Source organism: Prionailurus bengalensis, chromosome E4, assembly GCF_016509475.1.
Source record: "Prionailurus bengalensis isolate Pbe53 chromosome E4, Fcat_Pben_1.1_paternal_pri, whole genome shotgun sequence".
NCBI lineage: Eukaryota > Metazoa > Chordata > Mammalia > Carnivora > Felidae > Prionailurus > Prionailurus bengalensis.
The window spans coordinates 34,205,815-34,222,734 of record NC_057360.1 but is presented as its reverse complement, the minus strand read 5'-3'; positions in this window follow the sequence as shown (position 1 = coordinate 34,222,734).

Below are 16,920 nucleotides of genomic sequence, written 5' to 3'. Positions count from 1 at the left end.
AACGTGTCTACAAGCCAAGGGATGTCACGAATTGTTAACAGACACCACAAACTAAAAGAGACATCAGTGGGGCGCCTGGGTGGCTCAGGTTGAGCGTCTGACTTCGGCTCAGGTCATGATCTCACGGTCTGTGAATTCGAGCCCCGTGTCGGGCTCTGTGCCGACAGCTCAGAGCCCGGGGCCTGTTTCAGATTCTGTGTCTCCCTCTCTCTCTCTGACCCTCCCCCATTCATGCTCTGTCTCTCTCTGTCTCAAAAAACTAAATAAACATTAAAAAAAAAAAATTAAAAGAGACATCAGAGAGAGCCTGGCCCTGCCAGTATCTTGAACTTGGACTCCTAAGGCTCTAGAACTGTAAGAGAAAACATTTCTGTTGTTTAAGCTTCTCAGTGTTTGGTCTTTTGTTATGGCAGCCTTAGGAAACGGAGCAAAATGTCAAGTGGCAGACCAATAAATGTAAATTTTTTGAATGATCCTGTACTTCCTTTCATATGCTTATGGGTACATAGAAAAGCTTCTAGAAAGACATCCACAGGCTGTTTAACAGGATCACCCCTGAGGAGGGGACTTGTTGGGTGAAGCCATTATGGGAATGATGTGCTTTTTGCTTCGCAAATCCTTACTTCATTTATTCCCCCAATGGACACGTATTACTTTTGCAATACGCTCCCGTCCAAAAATTCAAGTATGTTGTACAACCAGGAGCTTTTTCTACAGGTGGAGGAAAAAGAAGCAAGAAATGGAGGAAGAGGGGAGGAATCTGACACAGGGGGTGAAATACGGGTGCCAATGGCTGCCCACTCGGGTCTCTGAAACTTTTCAGGGAGAGGACCAGTTCCTAATTGATAAAACGAGCCAGTGACCCAATCCTTAATGCCTTGGAGCCGCAAAGAAGAAGAAATCAAATCTTGGCATGAGGGGAGGAGACACCCTCTTCTTTTCCCTGGAGGTGGGAACCCCCTTCCTTGGAAGCTTCTGGCTGGCAGTTTCCACCCTCCCCTCAACTCTACACTGAGCCCAGCTGTGAGAATGCAGTTCAAGTGTCAGACTGAGCACTATTTTAAAGCGTGTTCCCGGGCTTATTTCTGAATATCTAGTAACCACCGGCAGGGCTTGGTGCTATGGGTGGTGACCACGAAGTCACATGAAACCCCATCTCATCCTTCCAGCTTCTTTCCTCGGCTCTAAGGGGCCTCTTGGGGAAGGGGGGAGGGTACCAGGCGGTATGGAGCTGGCAGAGGGTGAGGAGAGGGGCATCAGGCAGGAAGAGATACGAGAGTTTCTGGTGACAGACGGAAAGGGAAGCACAATCAGTGGGACCAGAGGAGCAAATCTATAAAATCAACCAAACTTTTCTCAGGTGTCTGGGCCACTCTGTTGGGGCCCCTGCTCCTCTCTCTGCTCCTGGTCTCCTCTCCCCATGGTTCAGGAGACTTAGTGACTTCCTGTTTTCTTCCCACTTCCTTTCAAACCAACACAGGGTTTGATCCCACCAAGACAGTGAGATAAGTACCCTTTCCCTTCTGCAGCCGCAAGGACTGGAATTAATTTTTACCTGTTGACGAAATAAATCTCTCAAGGAGTGAAGGAGGATTTTAAGTGGCTATAAGGGTCTCCCAGCAAGCAGTCTCTAACACAATATATCTAGCCCACATTTGGTGATGATGACGAAAAAAACCTAGGTAACTTTGCACGCACACACACACACACACACACTCAATCCTTTCCGCAACTTGCTGAAGCAAATTATATTTGCTTCCCCATTGTACGCAGGGGGAGACTGAGTCAGAAAAGTTAAATAGCTTGTGAAGGTGTGACAGAATTCGGGTTTGAACCCAGATGGTTGGGCCATGGGTCTCAGCACTTGGCCACCTCTTACACTGCTTCTCGGTGTTCCAGTTATGTGTGTCTGGACCACTGACCTCCCGAAATCATGAGTGAACCTCGCTGGTGGGTTTTCAAAGCCAAGTTATGGGATGTGAATCAGAGACACATTTGCGACAGAATCAAGTGATTCCCTGATCAGATGGCCGGAGAATCCATGATGGAGATCTCATTAGACTGTGGGATATGCCTTTGTGATATGGTAGAGACATAACTTCCTGGAGGGTACAGAGAATCTCCACAGCAGGTGGGATTGGATTAGGTGTCTGGGGACTAGGAGCATCCTCTCTCTCCTTTGGCCAGGGCCATGCTGAACGTGACATCTAGGAAACCACTACTTAGCTCTACAGAGAATCAGCTCATCCACATACCCCCCACACCCCACTTATTCTCAAATTTGCCCTTCACGGGCTGGACAGGACAAAACCTGTGACCTTCATCCCTGTTCCCAGGAGACCTACTGCCCTTGATGATTTCAGCTCAGGGCCTCTGGTTATCATAGAGTTCTAAAGCATTCAATGCCTCCCAAAAGCTGATGGTTGGAAAACCATATCCACCATGCTGTTTTGCAAGTTAAATATTTTTACAATTTGCAATCCAATGGCAAGGAGATCGAACCGTGCGAGTTGCAAAGGAAAGCTGAACAAGGCGATTTGACTCCAAAAGCTGTTTGCCTGTATTAAACTGTTCCATTGTCCTCTTACCTCCTTGCTCTCTTCTTGAATAGGACACTTCGGCTCTCCAGGCAGCCTGAATGAAGTTTATGGATGAGATTGATATTTAAGACTCTGGCAAAGCGTGACCTTCGGCTTCTCCATAAGCAGCAAGGACAAACTGCAGTGCTCAGGACCTGAGACTTAAAGCCCCACCGTTGTTTCTCTCTAGTCCATTATGCATGAGAAACGCAACTGGCTCAGCCCTGGTCCCCCAAGGGTGCCTCAGAATCACAGACCCAGAGGGGCGCCTGGGTGACTCAGTTGGTTAAGGGTCTGACTTTTGATTTCGGCTCAGGTCATGATCTCACGGTTCATGGGATCGAGCCCCGTGTTGGTTTCTTCACCGGCAGCATGGAGTCTGCTTCGGATTCTCTCTCTCCCTCTCTCCCTGCCCCTCCCCCACTCGTGTTCACTCTCTTAAAAAAAAAAAAAAAACAAGAAAGCAAAAAGAATCACAGACCCAGAGAATGTTGGAGATGGGCCTTAGCAATCACCTGGTGAGTCCAACCTCCTCATTTCACAGATAAGGGACCTTTCTTCAGGTGTGTGTGCCTTGCAGCCTTGGCTGCTCTTCTCTCTCTCTCGTTCTCTCCGGGAAGACACAGGGCAGCAAGGTTATGGGGTACTCGCGCTAGCTAGTGTTGCCAATTTGTGGGCAATATGGAAGCAGGACGTGTCAGCAGGTAAGGACAGAAATCGCAGACCCGGACACCAATGATGCTGAACGTGGACGAAATGTTTGCGACTACGTGAGTGAAGGGGAGCATGCTGCCCGAGAGCCATGTCCTCCAGAAGGTTCTTTATGAGGGCAGGAAAGGAGAATCTTTTGTTTGTCCTGCTCACCTCTTTCTTGTTTGGCGGAGGGATCCTGAAGTTCTTCCCAGTCCAACGAAGAGGCTACTGTCTGTCCAGTTCTCTGATTTGTCCCCACTAGCCGGGACCATGGTAATGACAGCTAACAGGTACTGATCACTTCACATGTGCTGGGAATCATTCTAAGGGCTTTGCATGCATACTCATGTAGTGAATGCTCGCAAATAGGTGTGACTATTAACCCCATTTTATGGATGAGGAAACTGAAACAAGGAGAGATTAAATAACTCATCCTATATCACACAGCAATGTCATCGAAGTCCTGAGGAGAGAGGAAGACTCCGGCAAGAAGAGAATCTGGGTTGGGGCTAAATGTCTCTAGGAAATGTGTGCTGGTGGTGAGTTGAAGTAAGTTTGACCAAGGGTCCCGCTGAGGCAGAATATTCCTGCATGAATATACATGCATACTCCGGTTGAGAGGCACTGCATTCTATTTTTTTGACTTTATTTATTTTTGAGAGAGAGGGAACACACATGAAGGGGCAGAGAGAGACGGAGAGAGAATCCCCCAATGTAGGGCTCAAACCCGTGGACCATGAGATCATGACCTGAGCCCAAATCAAGAGTTGGACAGTTGAGCTTAACCTACCCAACTGCCCAGGTGCCCCAAGAGACATTGCCTTCTAGATGCGATGTGGACTTTCAAGTCAGAGATAGGTTGCTAGAGATTCCAATTCTTGCTAGCTGTATGACTTTGGGCAAGTTATTTATTGTCTCGGAGGTTCCATTTTCACTTCTGTGAAATAGGCTTAACAACGTTGGTGATGATTATGAGGGTGACAAAAATATGCACATTGCAGAGCTGTTGCTAAGGTAAAAATTATCACGTAGGGTCCGAACCTAGTGGGTATTTAGTCATGGTAACCCTGGCTAGCAGCCCCCCCCCCCCTTTGCCCGTGCCTCTTGTTTCCAGGTAGATGTATTTCCATGGGCGTAACCCTCCTGGTTTTTCTCTTCCTCACTCACTCAGCACCTGAAGCACAAGAAAATTTGCCTAAGTTGCCCAAGTTCACCCAGCTAGGATTTCGACCCAGGCAATCCGGCTTCAGAGGCCGCACGCTTGGATGGTTCACCATGCTAGCTCCTCAGAAGACAAAGTACACATGATATCAACTCTGTTTTCTCTCTTTGGCACCAAGAAGGCTGAAACCAGCAGCTCTTTGGAAAAGGCAGCACGGAGAATTGGACTCAAATCTAATGACTCAAACCACTCTTTCTTTGATCTCATTTCATATCCCTATTTCTTGTTAACTCTAGAAGCGGGAGGCTTGGGAGGCAGTATCTACTCATCCTTCGTTCCAGGATCCCTGGGATCCTCTTTTTATGCTCATTCTCCCTGTGTGGCCATCAGTAGCTCCCCCCTTTCCCTCTCAAAATGCCTTCATCTGGAGCTATATTATATGGTTGTTCTATGTGTAAGGCATGGGAGATGGTTGGGCAAGAGAGAGGCGTGGGTCATAGGCAAGTTCACTGGCACATTTTTTAGGGAAGAGAAAAATGTTTGACCACATTCTTTTTTTGAGGGCTGAGTTGGCACCACAAGAAACTAAGACCACATGACTTCTTGGAATGTAGGCTTCTTGAGTTTTGCCTTGGCTGTATGATCTTTGTTCTGGCTTTTGAATGAGTCTCACTAATGGAGTCTGGAGGCCATCAGAGCCCTAAATGACAGCTTAACAACAGACATTCGTGCCATGCCTCCTTCAACACGGCCAGGAGGAGGCCACAGGCAACCTGTTGCGGGTGACAGGGACAGGAAACCTGAAGCCAGGAATGACCTATACTGCCTGGGTCCCGGAGTTAAATTTGCTGGCATAATTGCCAGACGTAATTTCCCTGCACCTCTTTCTGCTAAGTGCTCTTTAAGAGCAAAGCACTTAGTAAATTATAAGGAGGTACCAGCACAAAAGTGCTTACAAATAAGAATTATGGAATATCAGAAGCCAAGCGCTCACAACAGCAATTTTTTTTCCCCTTTAATCAGAAACAGAGTCCGAATCATACAGAAGGGGTGAAGTTTCCCAGGCAAGCGATCACATAAGCTGTTCATATATTTTAAGATCTAATCTATCATTTTAAAAATTATTTTATTATAGGGCAGTTTCATTAAAAAAAAAAAATACAGTCGGTGACACAGTATTCCGCTGGGTGCCCCAAGGGAAGCCAGATAAAGAGCAGTAATAGAACTAATGAGAATTAAGTTTATGGTATTAACACACCAGGCTGAGAGAGCAGGGGGCACCACTTGGTAGATAGGGGAATTCAACTAGCAACTGGCCCATGCCAGTTGTGCTGGGGTGCTGTTTCTACTGGTTTCCATTTCAGGAAAGGGAGTTAGTCACACCGTAGACGGCATCTGACCTCAGCCGCCATGATGGCAGAAAGAAACAAAGCCCAGACTTTCCGGAATCTTGGGCAATCCCACAGGAAGGCTTTGAGTTTCTTAGAAACAGAGCCTCAAGGAACCAGTCATCTATCAAAGTGATTGTGCTTCTGCCGGCTCCACATCAGTCACCTCCCAGGAGCAGATCATCAAGCACAATTGGGCACACATTTCTTTCTTTTTTTTTTTTTTCATGTCTTACCATCAGAGCTGGAATTTGTAGCATTGGGTTCATGAAAGGCTATGTTTTTGGGAAAATAGTAGATCAGGCATCTTTGAAAACCACAGGCTACATATACAAACACGCCTAGTACAGTGGGCAGAATATAATGGGCACGGAAAAGGTTACCCTCCATTTTTTCTTTCCCACTGTGTCTCTAGCCAGATAACGGGAGATGTCTAGAGATAAGACTTGGCTGGGTTCTCCAGAACTCAGTCCCCCTCTCTGGCTCCAGGCATGTTGACAGTTAACCCATAGCTTGGGAAGCTTACTTCATCTTAGGAGGACATTTTCTTGCACCGTTGTAGAATGGGCACCCGTAACCCAGAGATAGCAGGGCCGCTATTTCTGCAGGGAAATGTACCGCCGGCCCCAAGTACCCATGATCTGTCCCCCCCCTGCTCTCCACCCGCGGGGAGAAATGCATTAAAAAGCCAGTGCACCGGAGTCCATTATGAAGAGCACGCTGTTTGCCTACCTTCCCTTCGTCCTACATCATCAAAATTGGTCAGTTTAATAATGCTTTCTATCCTTTACACGTTGCCAGGTAAGATACATGGCAAATGTATATGGCTTAACGAATATATGGTAAATAAGCATTTTTTCCTGTCCTCTCTATTGATAAAAGATTCTCCGCAAAGTTGAAGGAGGAAAGAAAGCCGCTTTGTAAAAATGATAGATACGGTATAAAACTCCATCGCTTAAACATCTAACTTGCTGAGTTTTAATGGGGTTGTCATCACCGGACTGTTAGCTTAACTTATGAAAATCAAGAAAATGCCTGTTTGTCGCTTCATAAATCCTGATGAACAATAGTCCCACAACAGAAAACAAGTTCTGATTTTGGAATGATCGCTCTCTGTGTATCGCCAGTAATGAAGTATGAAGGAGATCGAAGACGTATTGCTTACAGATATTAGCACAGACCCAGATGGCTCAATTTTTTTTTTTTTACCATAATAGATAATTCTTGAATTATGTGCCTAACAAAGACAAATCCTAGAACGAACGGAAGGCATTTATTATATTAACAAGTGTGTTTTCGATTCCTTCAAAACAGAATGTAATTTAGTCTCGGCTTCAGAGACAGATTGGAAATGTTAAATGTCTGCTTTTCAGAAGTGATTTCTGTAGGGAGAAAAGTATTCACCATCAGCTTGAGCCGTGTAACTGGGGGAAAGGATGTTTATCTTAACAGTGCAGAAAGGGAGAAGTTGTGGAATTTTTTTTCCCCATTTTCTTTTTCATTTTTTTAAATATAGAGCAGATTGTGTATATCCTGGTCCTTCCCCAGGGCAACTTCTGCCTTGCTGAATATAACATATTCCACTGTGAGAAAGAATAATTATCTGATAGTGATGGGGACCCGTCTCAGTGTTCCGTGCATATAAATGAAACCCTGAGACCCGCCCCAGTGAGGTTCCCAGTCCTGTTTGTTTCTGCAGGGGCTCAGGTGGACGTGGCTGGAGTCAGAACTGGAGGTTTGTGATGTGGGGGGAAGATCCCAATGAAAAATCATCCTGTGAAGGATGGTCAAAGCTGTGGAAGGTTTGGAAATCACACCATGGGAGAAATCACAGAACCACCTGCAGAAGAGACCATCTCGGGTGGAGGAGGGTGGAAGCAAGAACGTGAGCTGAGGGAGTTTGCCCCACGTGGAGGGGGCCTGTGGCCTCAGAAGGCACACCTGGACCACTGCCTACTTTTCACGAGAGAAGATGCCCTGACTCCATCGAAGTGATGTCCCAAATCACCTTCCAGAGAAGAGAGCATCTAGAGTGCTGCATTCCATTAGAGGTTGAGGGACTTGCGTCTGAGTATGGAATAGGGAGGGTGGGGTCAACGGAGATGGGAAAGATGGTGTCTAGGGGGTGAACCTGGAAGTAAAAGTCAGAGAAGCCCAAGGAAGCCTCCATCTGAAAGGACTGGGCAGAAAGACGGAAATATGACCCAAGGCAGTGGGACGGAGACCGGAGGCCATAGGACTCGGCAAATGACTTCAAAAAGGAATCAAGAGACCCCACGTGGGACCATTCCCACAAGCGCCGGACCCAACTGCAAGGCTTCTCAAGGCACATGTGTAACCTCACCTGCAGCAGGAAGGGAACAGGTAGTGCGTTGAGCCAGTTTGGATGAGAAATAACTTGCTAATATTCAGAACTGTCAAGAGAGAGAATGAATGGTCTCGTAAAAAAAAAAGTGATTTCTCGGGGCGCCTGGGTGGCGCAGTCGGTTAAGCGTCCGACTTCAGCCAGGTCACGATCTCGCGGTCCGGGAGTTCGAGCCCCACGTCAGGCTCTGGGCTGATGGCTCGGAGCCTGGAGCCTGTTTCCGATTCTGTGTCTCCCTCTCTCTCTGCCCCTCCCCCGTTCATGCTCTGTCTCTCTCTGTCCCAAAAATAAATAAACGTTGAAAAAAAAATTTAAAAAAAAAAGTGATTTCTCCATATCTGCTCCTGCTCATGTGGAAGCCAGTTGCCTGTCAGGGATGTGGCATAGGGATGCCAGGCTTGGGTGGAGACACAGTCTGGATGACCCCTGAGATCCTGCCGGCCCTGAGTTAGTACAAAATATCTTTCCTGCTACCATCGTTTATGCAGCGAGCATTTCTTTATTAAGTGCTTACTACGTGCTAGCCAAAGTGCTAGGCTCCGGGGACAAGGAAGTCAACACACGGCCACAGATGCCACTGCCATGGATCTTCCTGTTTAGTGGGACAGACAGAGGGTGAGCAAGAGGTCCGGGTGTGCCAGCTGTGAAGATGAACAGGTGCCGTGGGACGTGCCACAGACACGTCATCTCACGGGGTGAGAGCAGGCTGCGTAGAGGAGGTGAGGTGAAGACTGACCCAGGGGCACCTGGGAGGCTTAGTCGGTTAAGCGTCTGACTCTTGATTTCGGCCGTGGCTCATGATCTCACATCTCATGAGATCGAGCCCTGAGTCAGTACAGAACCTGCTTGGGATTCTCTCTCTGCCCCTCTCCCACTCTCACTCTCCGTCTCCTTCTCAAAATAAAAAAACTAAACATAAAAAAAAAAAAAAAGGATTGGCCTCAAATGTGAACAGGAGTGGGTTAGGGATAGGAAGGAGAAGAGGTTTGCGGAGAAGAAAGAGAGAAAAATGCTCAGTGCAAAAAGAAGTGTGTCTGAAACACAGAGGAGAGAAAGAGAAGTCTCACCTGCGGATAACACTGTAGCTTTGATGTCTGGACAAAGGAAATTGTGGCACACAGGAAGAATCTGGAGAATTTATTCGCACTGCTTAATTAGTTATATTAAATTAAAAGTCGAGGTAGGGGAAATCAGGAAGGAATACACACATTTTGGTGTCGATTGGAGTGATCTGGAAGGGGGCAAAGGAATGTGGATTATCTTTTGAAGGCAGGATTTGAATAAAGCAATGCAATTCGGGGGTGGCTGGAGGAGAATAGTGTCTGGGGCATGGTAGGGGATGTTCAGAGAGGGTTAGGCAAAAGCGAACGAGCCATTCTCTCTGCCCTCAACCAGGTGTCTTTGGGGCACAAAAACCCCTTGTTTGGGCCAGTCTACACTTACGTTCTTACACGGCCAGATCCGACATTAAAAGTAAGTTGGAGATTTGTAAGAGAGAAAACCCCCGTGCATTTTGCCCTCTTCCATTACTTTATAGCTTTGCAAAGTGGTTTCACATACATCTGAAGAGGGTTTGATTATCTTTGTTCTATAAAGAGGATCCGAGATTCAGAGATAGGAAATGATTTATCCAAGGTCACGACTCCATTCCGGGGCAGAGCCCAGTCTACAGATTCCTACTCTGGCACGCAATTCCCATTGCTGGGGCATTAGAAAAAAAAAAGGGTTCTTTCCAAGAAGAGCGCGGAAATGGAAGTAAGTTGGATAAATGAAGGGGCAGACCCAGTGCAGCTGCAAGCCCTGGGCCAGGTCAACAAGGGCTTTTCTGAGGGAAGGAAAAGAAAGGCCCCTCCGTAGCAAGACCTCAGAATGGTTGATAAGCATTTTCTCTTCTATTTTTTTCTTCTTTTTCTTCCTCGCATGGCTGTGGAGTTGAAACTGGCTGAATCAGCACCGAATCATTTAGCAGGAAATGATGAAAACTGTCATTTTCCTCTGTCTGCACAGTAACACACGGCAGAGAGTGCCGAAGATGACGGAGGGGGCCGTCTGACGGTGCCTCCGGCCTCAGATTGGATTGTGGGTGGGAAGAGCCCACAATCTCATCAGCAGTTGTTCCCTGGGGGAGGTCGGGAGTGTGAACGCGAGGTTGTCCCTGCAGCAAGGACAGACCCACAGAAAGAGCCCGGTGAGGTGAGGAGGCAAAAAGACAATTTGCAGAACCACGGGGAAATCTCTCACTAGAAAACAGACGCCTTGAAAACTGACTGACCCAGGATCCTTCAAATGCTCACAGTGGCCATGTGAAAGAGTGCCAGCCAAGGGGCTTCCTTGCTGGGGCGGGGCTTCCTTGCTGGGGCGGGGCTTCCTTGCTGGGGCGGGGCTTCCTTGCTGGGGCGGGGCTTCCTTGCTGGGGCGGGGCTTCCTTGCTGAGGCGGGGCTTCCTTGCTGGGGCTGGGCTTCCTTGCTGGGGCGGGGCTTCCTTGCTGAGGCGGGGCTTCCTTGCTGGGGCTGGGCTTCCTTGCTGGGGCGGGGCTTCCTTGCTGGGGCGGGGCTTCCTTCCTGGGGCGGGGCTTCCTTGCTGGGGCTGGGCTTCCCGCGCTAATAGGAAGAGGTAATCTTGCCGAACTATCTTTCCCGTAACCTCGTTCCATTCAGGGGACACGTGCCGGCTGCTTTCACTATCTGTTTATTTTAAAATGCACTCCGAATGTGTCCTAAAACAACATAGCTCTATACTGTTAGCACACCACTTTACCCCTTGAGCCTCAGTTTCCTCTCCTGTAAACTAGAGATGTCAGCATTATTGGGCTGAATAATGGCATAATGAATGTGATAGCACTTGGGGAAGTGCACATCATTATATTATTCAGAATCCAGACTCTCTAGGCCACTTTAGAGCCCTTATCCTGGCGCTCATCATAAACAAGCAAACACACGCTCTCTCGCTCTCACTCTCTCTCTCTCTCTCCCGTCCATCCTCATCCCCAGCTTAATGGGTTTAATGCAACTATGGATATAACCACTGACCTATATGCTCCAGTTTGGGAGGGGGATTAATGCGAACGAGACAGTCACCCAAATCCTGCGTTGCTTCTGCTCTCTTTTAAGCTAAGAGACTTTGTAGTTATGTGCATCATTTGGTTTCCAAAAGAAAGGTGAGCAACATTTTAAAGCATCCACATGTTTCTAACTGCCCAGATTTTTGGCAACGTTCACATGGCAAATTTAGAAATAATGTTCCAGAATAGAGAGAAGGGAGAGGAATAGAAAGAGAAAAGAGTGTTTGCTTTTTTTTTCTATTGTACAAGCACACGTACAAAGTGGCCCCCAAGAAGAAATGGTGTCATGTTAAAGACCATGGTGGTGATGCTAGAAATACTGGGTGCTCAATGGGAAATTATGCAACTGAAACATTTTACTGGAGTGAAGCTACATTCACTCATGATTATTACTTCAGAGAAATTCTGCCCATCCATTTTTGTCTGTCAGATTGATTGTTTGACAAATAATTCATTCAATGTCTACGATTTTTACAATGTTTTTTAAAAGATCACTTTAGCATCTGGGCAAGGATTGAGCTTTGAGGAATAGGAATGGAAACAAGGGCCAACCAGGAGGTCACTGTCGATGAACTCTGATGCTGAGTTGAATTGGTGTGCTGGCAGTAGAAATGGAACAGTGACATCCATTTGTCACTAACAAATAGATTAGCATGCCTCACCAATAGATGGGATGTGGGGTGTGTGTGTGTGTGTGTGTGTGTGTGTGTGTCTATATGAAAGAGAGTGAGAGAGGAACCAGAGATGGTTTTCGGCTTGGCCAAATGGGTAGATGAATGTACCATTTATTTAGATGGGAGAGAGCAGGGAGGAACAGTTTTTGGTGGAAAAGGCAGAATCAAGAACTCCGTTGCAGACATGCTGTGTTGGAGATGCCTGGAAGCCTTGCAAGGGGAGATAACAAGTAAGGTGCTCGGTTGGAAGAGGTCAAGGCTAGAGAACATAGGTGTGGAAGCCATCAACACTTGGCTCTCTAAATCCGGGCAACTAGATGGGATAACGTAGGGGATGAGTGTAGATAGGAAAAGGATCCCAGACTCAACATTTAGTTTACGTGCTGCTGAAGCAAGCACTCAGACTCACCATTTAGAAGAGAGGCTTTAGAAGAGAAGGGGTTGAGAGGAAATAGCCAGTGATGTGGGAAGAAAACCAAAGAAGTATGCTGTGGTGGAAAAGGAGGTGGCTCTAAATAATTCCTAAGGTCCCTTTGAGTGCAAACACTGATTCTTGCTGCTCTTTGCATTACGTCTTCTCTTCTTGATTGCACTGGCTGATAAGTCCAGGAACTTGGACTTCTGCCTGCCTCTGGAAAGGGCCCTAGGGCCGTACAGAGTAACAAATGATCTGCTTATCACCGCTGACATCGCTACATTTCTACTCTATTATTTCTCGCCATTATTTTCTCGGACTTTGGGGAAGCTGACTGCAGCTTTTATCTGGGCGTTCATGGCCCATCACCACTTCATTGTTTCCATCCCAACTTTCTGCCGGGGCTTCCCCACCATCTCTACCCAGTGAGTCTTTTTCCATTTCATCTGGTTTATCTGCTGATAGTCCTCAAGGTTCAGTTCTTTCCCCGTTGTGATTTGCAATTTATCTGACTCTGCATCTGACGGTACATCTTGCTGTGAGGTCTCCTTGTCCACCTGTTGTTTATCCAGTCCAAGTGTATTGTCGTGCATCTACTTTCCCCCTTTATTCCAATTTGGGGACCATGTCTGTAACCTCAGAAAATCTGATGTCTGCAAATTCTCCCCATAATCACAGAGATGAGACAGAATTCAGTACTGTCTATGTTACCTTCACTTGAGGAGAATTTGACTCAAATTACTTTGCTCTTGGGTGACACTTCCCTCTAATTTTAATCTTTCTCTCCCTCTCTCTCTCCCTCTCTCTTTTTCCCTCTCCTCTTTCTCTCTCCCTCCCTCCATCCCTCTCATGTCTTCTTTGGGAACGTAGGCATTTCGTTCCCATCCCACTCCTTGCTTCTGTGACCGGAAGACCACTTGTACTGATGGTTGGCATAGTGTAAATATTTTATGTTTGTGATTTGTTCAGCAAGGTCTATTCAGAATGAAGATAGAATGCCAGCTAAAGCCCCTGTGCGTGAAGAACATCGCGCTCAGCCTTTACTCCCAAGGCAAATTATTTGCCTAAGTAAGGGTTTCTTCCTTGATTACAGCTCTTATTATTGAGATCGTGTCTGAATTTCCCAGGTGTGTGTTGAATTTCACAATCTTGCACTGTATGCTGCAGAGCGAGGCTCAGAAAATATATGTGCACGTGCTCCCAGAGACAGAGCCCTTACCTGGGCGAGTAGCCCTGGGAACAAAGGACTAAACAGAAACACAATATCTTGGCGTACTAATGATTTTTCCTGTCTGAAGCCATTGGCTGGCTGTTAACTGTGATAGATACATCCATTAGGTGTCATAGTCTTTGTTTTAGGAGATTGCCTCTCTTGATGTGCAAGATCTTAAAGGAGAATAAAGCAGACGAGTGAAACTAGAATGAATGGTATTTGATTCATCCATCTCAGCCACGTACATTGAACAATGAGCAGTGTGCTAGGCATGGAGACCCACAGATGAACAAGAAAAGTGCAGTCAGTCTTTAAGGACCTGTGTGTATAGTCAGGGAGAGAGACACAGACACTCAATGATAACACGCCAATAAGCTCTCTGATAGAAGCTTCTCTAAAAGGCTACCGGAGTCTCAAAGATGGAGTTGCAAATTGCTGAGGAGTACGAGGACAGTGGGACAGAGACTGTGAATGACTGAGTGTGTCAGATAGAGGAGGTGGGGCACTGCAGCCCAGGCAGAGGGAACAGTCAAGTGTGGAAGAATGAGAAGCAGTGTGTGGCATCCCACAGAAGGCATGAGTTGGGGCCGAGGGAGTGAAGAGGCGTCCTGGAAAGGTAGGTTGGGGACGAGAGTATCAGAGCTCCTCCTTCTGTGGAGGTCAGACAGCAGGTTCGGGGTGCCTCTTGATAAGACAAAGAGAAGATCGTGGACCTTCCAAAGCGGAAGCCACAAAATCCAGCGTGCCCAAATAACTCAGCCACTCCTCACACAGCCTTCTGATTTTCCCTTCTTTGAAAATTTTACAGCGGGTTCTGAGCTTAGATCTCCCTCTGGCTCTGCCTTTCTAGTTGACTGCCACAGATCTGGAGACTAACCGAGCTTGATTACTGTCTTTGCTTCAGAGCATCGGTATTTCTGCTTAGGTGACTCTGTCATTCATTAATTCATTCATTCATTCACTAATTCATTCATTCCTTTCTCTTTCTTTCTCTCCTGATCTATTCATGTCCTCCGTCTTGTATCCTTTTTCAGTCAAAGCCTTCTTTTCATCTTTGACACAGACATTTCTGCTCTTTGCCTAGCTATGCAGTAATGAAGTGTGACAGTTTGGGTACTATTCTGGAAACGGAGGAGCAGACGGGACGAGCAAAACCCTCTCTTAAAAGGGCCTATTGATATCTATGCATAAAAGGAAATGGGATGTGGTTTATTTAAAGTCATCAAGGGTCGTGTTATTTGGCAATGAGGCCAGGTGGGAGGAGTGAGGCGGGAATAGTAAGGACTTTACCACTGACAGACAGCAGAGGAGAGATGGGGATTCTGGAGTATGGGAGGTTTTTCTTTTTTTAATGTTTGCTTATTTATTTTGAGAGAGAGAGTAGGGAAGGAACAGAGAGACAGGGAGAGAGAAAATCCCAAGCAGGCTCTGTGCTGTCAACACACAGCCCAATGCGGGACTTGATCCCACAAACTGTGAGATCATGACCTGAGCAGAGACCCAGAGTTGGATGCTTAACGGACTGAGCCACCCAGGCACCACCCCCACCAGAGTATGGGAGCTTTTAAAAATTACTAGACATGAATGATTTGGGGAGATTAAGTGGAATCACTGTGAGCAGCATGAAAGAGGAACATGAGATAGGAAAATAACGGGTTTGGTGAATTACGATGCTTAGTTTTTCCCCTCAGTTATTACTTCCCTTCCTTCCACCTCCTCAGTTATATCAAAAGTATCAAGAGCAGGTGTGCGGAATGCAAGAAGAGGGCGGGGAGAATGACAATCTTGCTTTCTCTCTCTCTGGAACCCAAAGCATGTTAAAAATTTCAAACCAGCAGTTTGCTCACAAGAGACAGAAACCAACTGTGGGGTGAAATTGCCTCAGTAGGAAAATGGAGCCTAGACTTGAGGAAATGGGGTTGTAAGGCTCTAAAATCACAGAGGGAGGGCATTAGCTTTCCCTCCATGGAAATCTGTTACAAGATGAGAGAAAACCATCTGTCTGGAACAGTATAAATATAGTCATGCTTATGCCCAGGGGATGGACTTATTTTGTTTTTCCTTTTAAACAATTTTAACTAAAACTTTTATGTGAGAACACTATCAACACTCATTTCCACCTAGTTGCACCCAGAGAGTACTTTGAATTCTGCTTTGTCTTATTTACTTATTTGTCTACTTATTTATTTTGTGGTCAGTACTACAGCATTAGCATTTTGCACAACGCTACCTGGTCTTCACAGTTATTTTAATGGTTGCATAATATCCCAATATACTGTTGAATTGCTAATTTAATAATATAGCTGAGATTCGCTCTTATATCCCTTGCTGGCCTAATATTTTAGTATTTTATGATCTTCCTTAATCCCTCTGTGGTATCCAAACTAGCCTACTTTTCCTTTTACAAATACCCTTACACTTCCCTCTATAACTGCCCACACAGCCAACCGCACAATGCCCTTGAGCTTGACTTCTGCTGACCTGCAGTGCTATGGTGATAAAGGTTTTGGTGTCAGGACAAAAACTAAATTTCTGGTCTTTGTCACGTATTCGTTCAGAGATCTTGTGATGTGGACAAGTTACCTAATTTTGTGAGCCCTCTGGTTTCTTCATTTGGAAAATGTTACAGGTATAACATATATGTGATTATACATGTTATATGTATCTCATCTATATCTTGAAGGGTTGTATATGTATACATTATATGTATCTTGAAGAGTTGTGTGAGAATTAAGCACAATTATTTGTAAAGTGCTTGCTACGAAGTAGAAATGTGGAGACCCTGATTACTCAAGTCCCCATGGCAAAAGCTTTCTTGGAACTTACTGCCTGTTCCCTACAGCACTAACTACATCCTGCTGTTGGTGCTATGCTATCTTTTTACATGGATGAACATATCTCCTTACGTTCAGTTGAAAGCACAGTGAGGGCAGGAATCCTTTACTCCTGAGTCCTCCAGTGGCGCAGAAGGCTTTATAAGATTCATGCTTATTGATTGCTTCTGCAGATCTTTGTGGAATATCCAATGTCACGGCCCATGTTGCAGCCTTGCTGTGTGATGAGTGCAGGGTGGGAGATGTTGGGGGCAGACGTAGTGGGGGAGACAGGGCTGCTAGACGGTGCCTTTCTGGGCTCCTGAACCTTGCCCCTCCTGTCGGTGGCTAACATGTCCCCAGATGGCGGCAGCACACTGCCCCTCATGGGTCTGCAGCCCCAACTACAGGAACGGCCTTTCATGGGGGGGGGGGGGGGAGGGGGGCAACCAGTAGCTCTCTGAAACACCTACCTGGTATCCGAAGCAGCGTGGGCAGCCAGCATGAATATTCAGTGTGCGTTTCGCACCGTGACAATTTTCGAGACCAGGTGCAC